This window comes from Fukomys damarensis, unplaced genomic scaffold, assembly GCF_012274545.1.
Source record: "Fukomys damarensis isolate Sample0158 unplaced genomic scaffold, DMR_v1.0_HiC HiC_scaffold_30, whole genome shotgun sequence".
Taxonomy (NCBI): domain Eukaryota; kingdom Metazoa; phylum Chordata; class Mammalia; order Rodentia; family Bathyergidae; genus Fukomys; species Fukomys damarensis.
Genome location: NW_022900942.1, coordinates 51,347,598 through 51,354,548, shown reverse-complemented (window position 1 = coordinate 51,354,548; position 6,951 = coordinate 51,347,598).

Here is a 6,951-nt window from a genome sequence, read left to right as displayed (position 1 = left end):
GGCTACTGCGGGGACCTCGACCTTGGCTGCGGGACTCGCTCGGCTGGGCCTAGCGGGGTGGCTGGGACCTGTGGGATCGGTTCCGGTTTTCCTTAAGCCACACTCGGGATCTGGTGTTCCTTGCTAACAGGGATCTGTGGGCAGGGGACACCTTAGCTGGGGGTCTTTGTTTGGAATCTTTGCGAACGGGGAACATGGAGGCTTCGGGAGCAACCCCGGCGCCTTCTTCCGAGTTCCCTAAAGTTCCCTGCAGGTTCCCAGGCTCATCAGCCATCGACACGCGTCAGGGGAAACCAGGAAAATACCTGTATTCTTGGAGTGCAGAGCAAGGGCTAAAAATAGCTTAAGACCTGTGAGTTCACAGCTTTTTATGTTCCTTCTATAAAGCTGCATTTTTGTTAAGAAAATCACATTTTTAACGTTAAAGGTCACTAAGTCGGGTTTTAAAATTTTCTTAGTACTAAAGGAAATAAGCATGTAGTCGTTTCAGGACTTCTTTCGTTCGAAACGTTACAAAAAACGGAAGTATAAAATCCCCCACCATCCAATGGTTGCCGAAGAATTTTTCAACCGCGGGAATCCAGGTTCAGACCCGAGCTCTAGATTTCCTACTTTGGATTTCTATAATCAAAAGGATTTTTTCAACTGTTTGTTAAAGGGATTGCACATAATTAAGGGGTATATCTGGCTGATAGGGTTTGTGAAATGGGATTTGATAAAATCACAGGTAAAGTGCTGGTGGTATCTGTGTGGCCTCAGCCTCTAGAGATTTCACAAGTACTTCTCCGAGATGAGAGGAAAATTGAACTCGGTTCTCTTGTGTAATGAGTAAATTTAAAATGTAAGTAGCACTCTACTTACAGTGTTGACTTTCAGAAGATGAGTTTCTTGTCATTCTGGAGTTGTGGAAGAAGAAAATAAGATGTGTGTGTGTGTGAGAGAGAGAGATCCCCTTATAGATGTTTTTGTGATATAAAAAGTGACTATGGGTTTGTTGTTGTTGTTGTTTATCAGAGAGTAGCATATTTTTTCAGCATTTTGCTCCCAATGTATTTACAGTTGGAAAGACAAAGTTAAAGAATAGAAAGCAACAGGACCTTTATAAGAAAAAATATAAATCGCAGTCTATTGGGTCAAAGTCTGGTTTCAAATGACGGAATTTCGCTAACACGCTAAAGTAATGAGATTTATTTCAGGATATTAATTTGACTGCGTAAGTGTAGGGAGGCTGAAGAAACCCCCTCCAGTTTGAGCTGTGGGTCATGACTTCAAGCCACAGAGTAGAACCCCGTGTGGAGAGTTGCTGCCTGTCTGTGTCCGTGACCACAGTGAGAAACTGCAGTTACCAGGATGGTACTCTTCCTGCCGGAGCCAGGCCCAGATCACACCTGACCGAATGCGTGACACAGGTGAAACCTGCGCCTTGCCCCTCGGCACCAGTGGATCTGGAGACTGACACTAGAGCCAAAATAAGACTGCTGCAAAAACCAGCAACGTCTGTGCATGCCAGTAAAACCAGCACACGAAGCTTCCTTTCAGTCATTCCTGCAAATAACATGCAAATACGGGAGGAACATCTCAAAGCCAGAAATCCTAAGTGCTCCCAAAGAAACAGCTGGACCCAGATCTCACGGAGCACCGGGCCTGCAAAGGAGAAACACTAGCTGTATATGCGGGCTTTGGCTTTCCCCTGCAGTACAGGCAGGCACATCAGAGGGTCACAGTTAAGTGTCAGCCACACATTGTCACAGTCATTCAGGACAACTCATAAAGTGGGGAAAGAAGGTATCTGAATAAACCCTGAGAGCCAGTCCTCTATAAGCCTTCTTTCTGTGGCCTCCCTCAACTCTCAAACTGTCCATTGACAGAACTCAGGGAGTTCCCAGAGATGCAGGGGATTAACTGCATGTATATTTCCACAACCTTTAACTGAAATGCAGAATTTCTTTAAATTATAAGGATGGCAGTGTAGTAGGGTTGGCGAGATCTAGGTGTTTGTCACAATGGAATTCACAACTGTTTTTACATATCCCACTTATTTCAAAGTAGCACTTATTCTGAATATCACGAATAGCCTTTTAGTTTTACCACAATTAAAAAAAATTTTTATTAATTCTACAACTATTTTGATATAATTGGGCTTATTTATAATCTGGTGTGTTTTATAAATTTTAAAAATGTTCTATAAAAGGGGTTCATAGGCTTCACCAGACTGGTAAGGAACGTACTTGGAGAGTGACTTTCTGATGATTGCCCCAGGTTTGCCTTTGACTAATTAATCTTATCCTTGACAATCAAACTCCATCTTAAGATCCGAGGGCAGCCCATGGTACTGTGTGTGGGCAGGCATGTTTAGTATCAAATTGCTAAAACTGCTGTAACAAGGTACAAAATCTGGGGAGCTTAAAACAGCAGAAGTTTCCTGTCTCACAGTTCTGGAGGCCAGAAATCCACAATGAAGGTATTGGCAGAGCCCTGTTTCATCTGGAATCTGTGGGTTTCCCACCTCTCCTTTTCTGCTCGGTGGTTGATCAGCAGCCTTTGGCTTTCTTCTCTTAGAGATGTGCCACTTCAGGCCTCCATCTTCATGTAGAGTTCTGTCTTTTGTCCTTTTTCCTCTGTGCATGTCTATACCCAAATTCCCCATTTTTATAAAAACACCAGTTTTACTGTCTATGTATAAGTCCAACTTCATGAGCTTAACTGAGTTAAATCTGCACAGACACTTTTTCCAAGTAAGGTCACATTCGAAGTTCCTAGTGGTTAGGACGTCTGCATATCTTCTTTTTAGGGAACACTGTTTATCCATAACAGATAGATTCCACTATCTCTAAATTACAGTAACATCAGAGTTATACTTAATGTTCTAATGTGCAACTGAGCTAGCTACACAGATTTAGGAATTAGTAAGTATAAACTCTATGGTAAATATGGAAGCCAGCAAGAATATTCGATTACCCACAAATTTTAGAAACTCTGCTTTTGCTTTTGTTCCAAAAATTAGTAGATAATAAAAAATGGCAATTCTTAACAAATTTGATTATGAATTTAAAGCAAAGTACTTTACAAAGAATGAGAATTCATTAGTCTAAATAAAGTCTCCCTATCCTTAGGAAAAACCTAATGAGCTAAATTAAAATCTGTAAGGCTGAGAACCAGAAATTCGTACTGATAGAAACTTCCCAGTCAACCTAATTAGCAGACAGGTGTAAGAGTGAGAGTAACTGGCCTAAATTTTGCAAAATACCTTATTTGTGAATAAAGCATACACAATGTGAATAATACTTTGAGTAGGAATTGGTATTTTTGAAAATTGGCAAACTATAATAAAAGTTAGAAACCTTAATTGAAATCATGAAGGAGCTTTAGGTCTGTCCTTTTTGTTTTTTTGTTGTTGTTGTTTTGTTTTGTTTTCTTGCTTTCAGAGTACCACAGATTTCAACAGCTTTGCTAGCGCTCATCAAACATCTCATCTGTATATATGATTTTTCAGTATAGCTTATCTTTTTTGTTTTGTTCTGTTTTTGCAGTACCAGGGATCGAACTCAGGACCACAGAACGTTGCGCTTGCCAGGCAGGCGTGGTGCCACTGAGCTAAATCCCTTATCCTAGTGTAGCTTATGTTAAAGTATCAGAAGTATGCTTCACAAGACTTTGAAATTTTTTATTTCAAATCACCGGGAAAATTTACTGAATTGTATTATATGGACCTTGATGGTCAGGGTGAAGAAGATGGAACTCCAGGATTTATACCACAGTATAACAGTACGACGAGAAATGCCTGCAAGAAGATGGCTAAACTCTTGATGATTAATGATAAAAAGAATTATCATAAAGTCCCACAGAGCCTACAGAAGCTGGGCATCCCAGCCAAGATCTCAGCGTAATTATAAATCCGTGGGATGACAGGAAGAGGACAAAGAAGGATGTGCTAGGTTGAGAGAAGAACGTATACCAACGCCTGAGGACAAGAATGCCTGGTTCTCTGGAAGAACCAGAAAAGTCCACTGTTATTGTAACAGAATATGAGGTAGAAGCGGATGTCGATGAGTCTTTGACCTTCGAGCTAACAGAAATCAAAAACAGCTCTTGCCAGGGAGTGTGTTTAGGGAGGTGTTCAAATTGCTAAGTAAATGAAAAGATTCTTTTTGGTTAAGATGGCCAAGAAGAAATAGATAGGATCTGGCTTGTTGAGAACAACAAAAAAAGACTGATTTAATGAAAAAGGAAGAAGGAGATGCTCAGGACCTGGTCTGCTTTGATCAGACAGGCGAAGAAGCCTAGGGATCACGCAGCACGCAGGAGTGGAGGGTTGGTTTGGAAACAAGAGGAAAGAGGGGCATTTTGGCTGTCCAGGGCCTGGTAGGTACTTCTTTTCCAAAGTCTGGGAACGCTAAACCTTCAGGAAGGCTTGACCACTCAGGAAGCATTTTCCTATCTAAAATTCCAGTAGCACCCACACCGAGAAACGGTGATAGTCTCTTCTTGCCACTCTCAGTGCAGATACCAAGCCACACGCCCTGTTCTTCTTCCTCACATCTCTTGTTCAGGCACATGCTGTCTCTGATCTGTGCATTTTCCCTCTTCCTATCTCTACAGACATAATCTGCCCCTTCTCCAAAGCCAAGCCCACTGCCCCATCTTCCCCCTCAGCAGAAAGTCATTCCTGTCTTTCCTGGGCTCCTGAGAGCTGTTTTTGTGGGTGTTTATGTGGTTATGGTTTCCTCCCTCCTGTTATAGTACTTCTTCTTACAGTAGTGACCCTCTCTTCTGTGGTTTCCCTTTCTGTAGTTTCTGTTATCTGAACTAAAACATGAAGAAATAATTCATAGGTTTTAAATAACTTTTATTACAGTATATTATTATAGCTGATTTATTATTAGTTACTAGTATTTTTTTTGTTAATCTTTCACAGTGCCTAAATTATAAATTAAGCTTTATTATACATATATATGAAAAATATATTATAGATAGATAGATGCGCAGTTCAGTACTACCTAATGTTTCGGGCATCCCTGGGGATCATCTAACATACCCTGTTAGACAAGGGGGGAACGCTGTATACCTTTTCTTTCCTGGTAAACTGTACACTTCATTAGATCAAGATCTTTGTATCATGTATCTGCGAACTTGCTAAATGCCTTGGGTGGGCTTTAAACATAGGAGTTCAAGTAGCTTTCAGTGTTTGAAAAGCTGAACTAAAACTCCGAATTTCACTTTAGGGATAAATTTTTAATGCCCAGACAGATTGGGTGTTGCATTTTGTTTGCTTTTCTTACCTTCAGCAGTCACTAACTGTGCTTCTGCTGTGTTCCCAGTCAGTCGTCTTCTGGGGGCAGGCAAACTGTGCCCCAAGATCCTAGCATTTACGGTGGGGGGAAGAATGTGACATTTTTGAGCATGCCCCAGATGCCAGGTACGGGATGTAGTGAGTGTGAACACTGGGTGAAGCCAAATAGAACCGAGTCTGCCTGACCCCAAGTTCCTGTCTGGCAGACCAGGACCACCGTGTCACCGCCTCCCCTCTTGGCGTTCTCTGCAGGGAGCTATCAGTACAATCAGAACTTCTGGAAGCAGAGCATTAGTTAAGTTATTTGCAAGTTACAGTCATTCTAGAAAAGAAGAAAAAAGAAGAAATGGAAATCCCGGTTTATTCCCTTGCACAGATCTAATCTTAGAAAAGTACTCACTTTCTGAAGCCCTAGTATTTTCTGTGTGGCTAGTCCCCTTCTCTGGGGCTGTTGGTCAATTTCTGGATTCCTCAAATTTGCCTTCCTGACAGACCAGTGCCACCTAATGGTAAAAAAAAAAAATGACAATGTACAGCCCTTGGTTTTTTTGAACTTCTCTGTAGGAGGGAAAAAAAAAAAAGTTTTGCTTCATTTTATTTCTTACTGCAATTTTCATGAATCCTTTATACCAAAAAAACCCCACAATTTTTGTTCATCTTGTTATGTGAAGTATATTACTCAGATTTATTTATGTTTTGCCGGATTCCAAAAGTATTACGTGGCTGTTACAGAAAACACATAACAATAATATGGTAAAATATTTCAAAAATGATAAATACTCAGGATCAGTAAAACATAAATTAGAAAACGACTACAAACCAGGGGAAACACCAGTTAAAGCAATCCTATGGTAGGGGATTAATATTACCTGTAAAGTAGAATAATCTTGTGAGGAAACTCACAGTTCCTGACTTTCCTGATCTAGAATACTTCTTTTCACGCTTCTTCTGTCTTGAAAGCTCACTATCAGAGTATGAATCATGTGTACCCTTTTCTTCCCTTTCCCTTGCTGGTTATTGGTTTTGTCCAATGGCTTTCAAAGGTGCCTTTCCAGGAGCAGGAGCAGGAGCAGGAGCATTACCCAGAAACTTGTTAGAAATATCAATTCCGGGCCGGGGATTTAGCTCAATGGTTTCACCACTTGCCCTGAAAGCACAAGGGCTGGAGTTCAATCCCCGGTACCAAAAAACAAAACAAAAAAAAATTCCTGGGCCTGTCTCAGACCTGCTGAGCCAGCCCCACTAGGGTGGGCCCAGCAGTCCGTATGATAACAGATAATCCCCAGGTGGCACAAGTGTAAGAACCACGGCTAGCATCTCCATTAGAGATAACTGGGAGCAGAAAAAATGGAATAGTAAAACGCCTGCTTTTTACGTGTTAGTAGCTCTGAAAAACATAGTGTTGATTTTTCTGGGCCTTCAGTTAGTTTGTCTATACCACGGAGGGAACTTGGAGCTATCCACAGCTTTCCTGGCAATAAGGATTCACAACATGACCTAACAAGTCAAGTGTAGCACAGCATTGGTAAATCCCCATGTGGTAAAATTCTGAGTCAATAAAATGACACCAAAGAAAATATCTTCTGCACTAGCTTCAGTACGACTCACTAAAATCATATTTATTACATTGAGATTACCCTAGACATTTGAAGAGCTGGTTA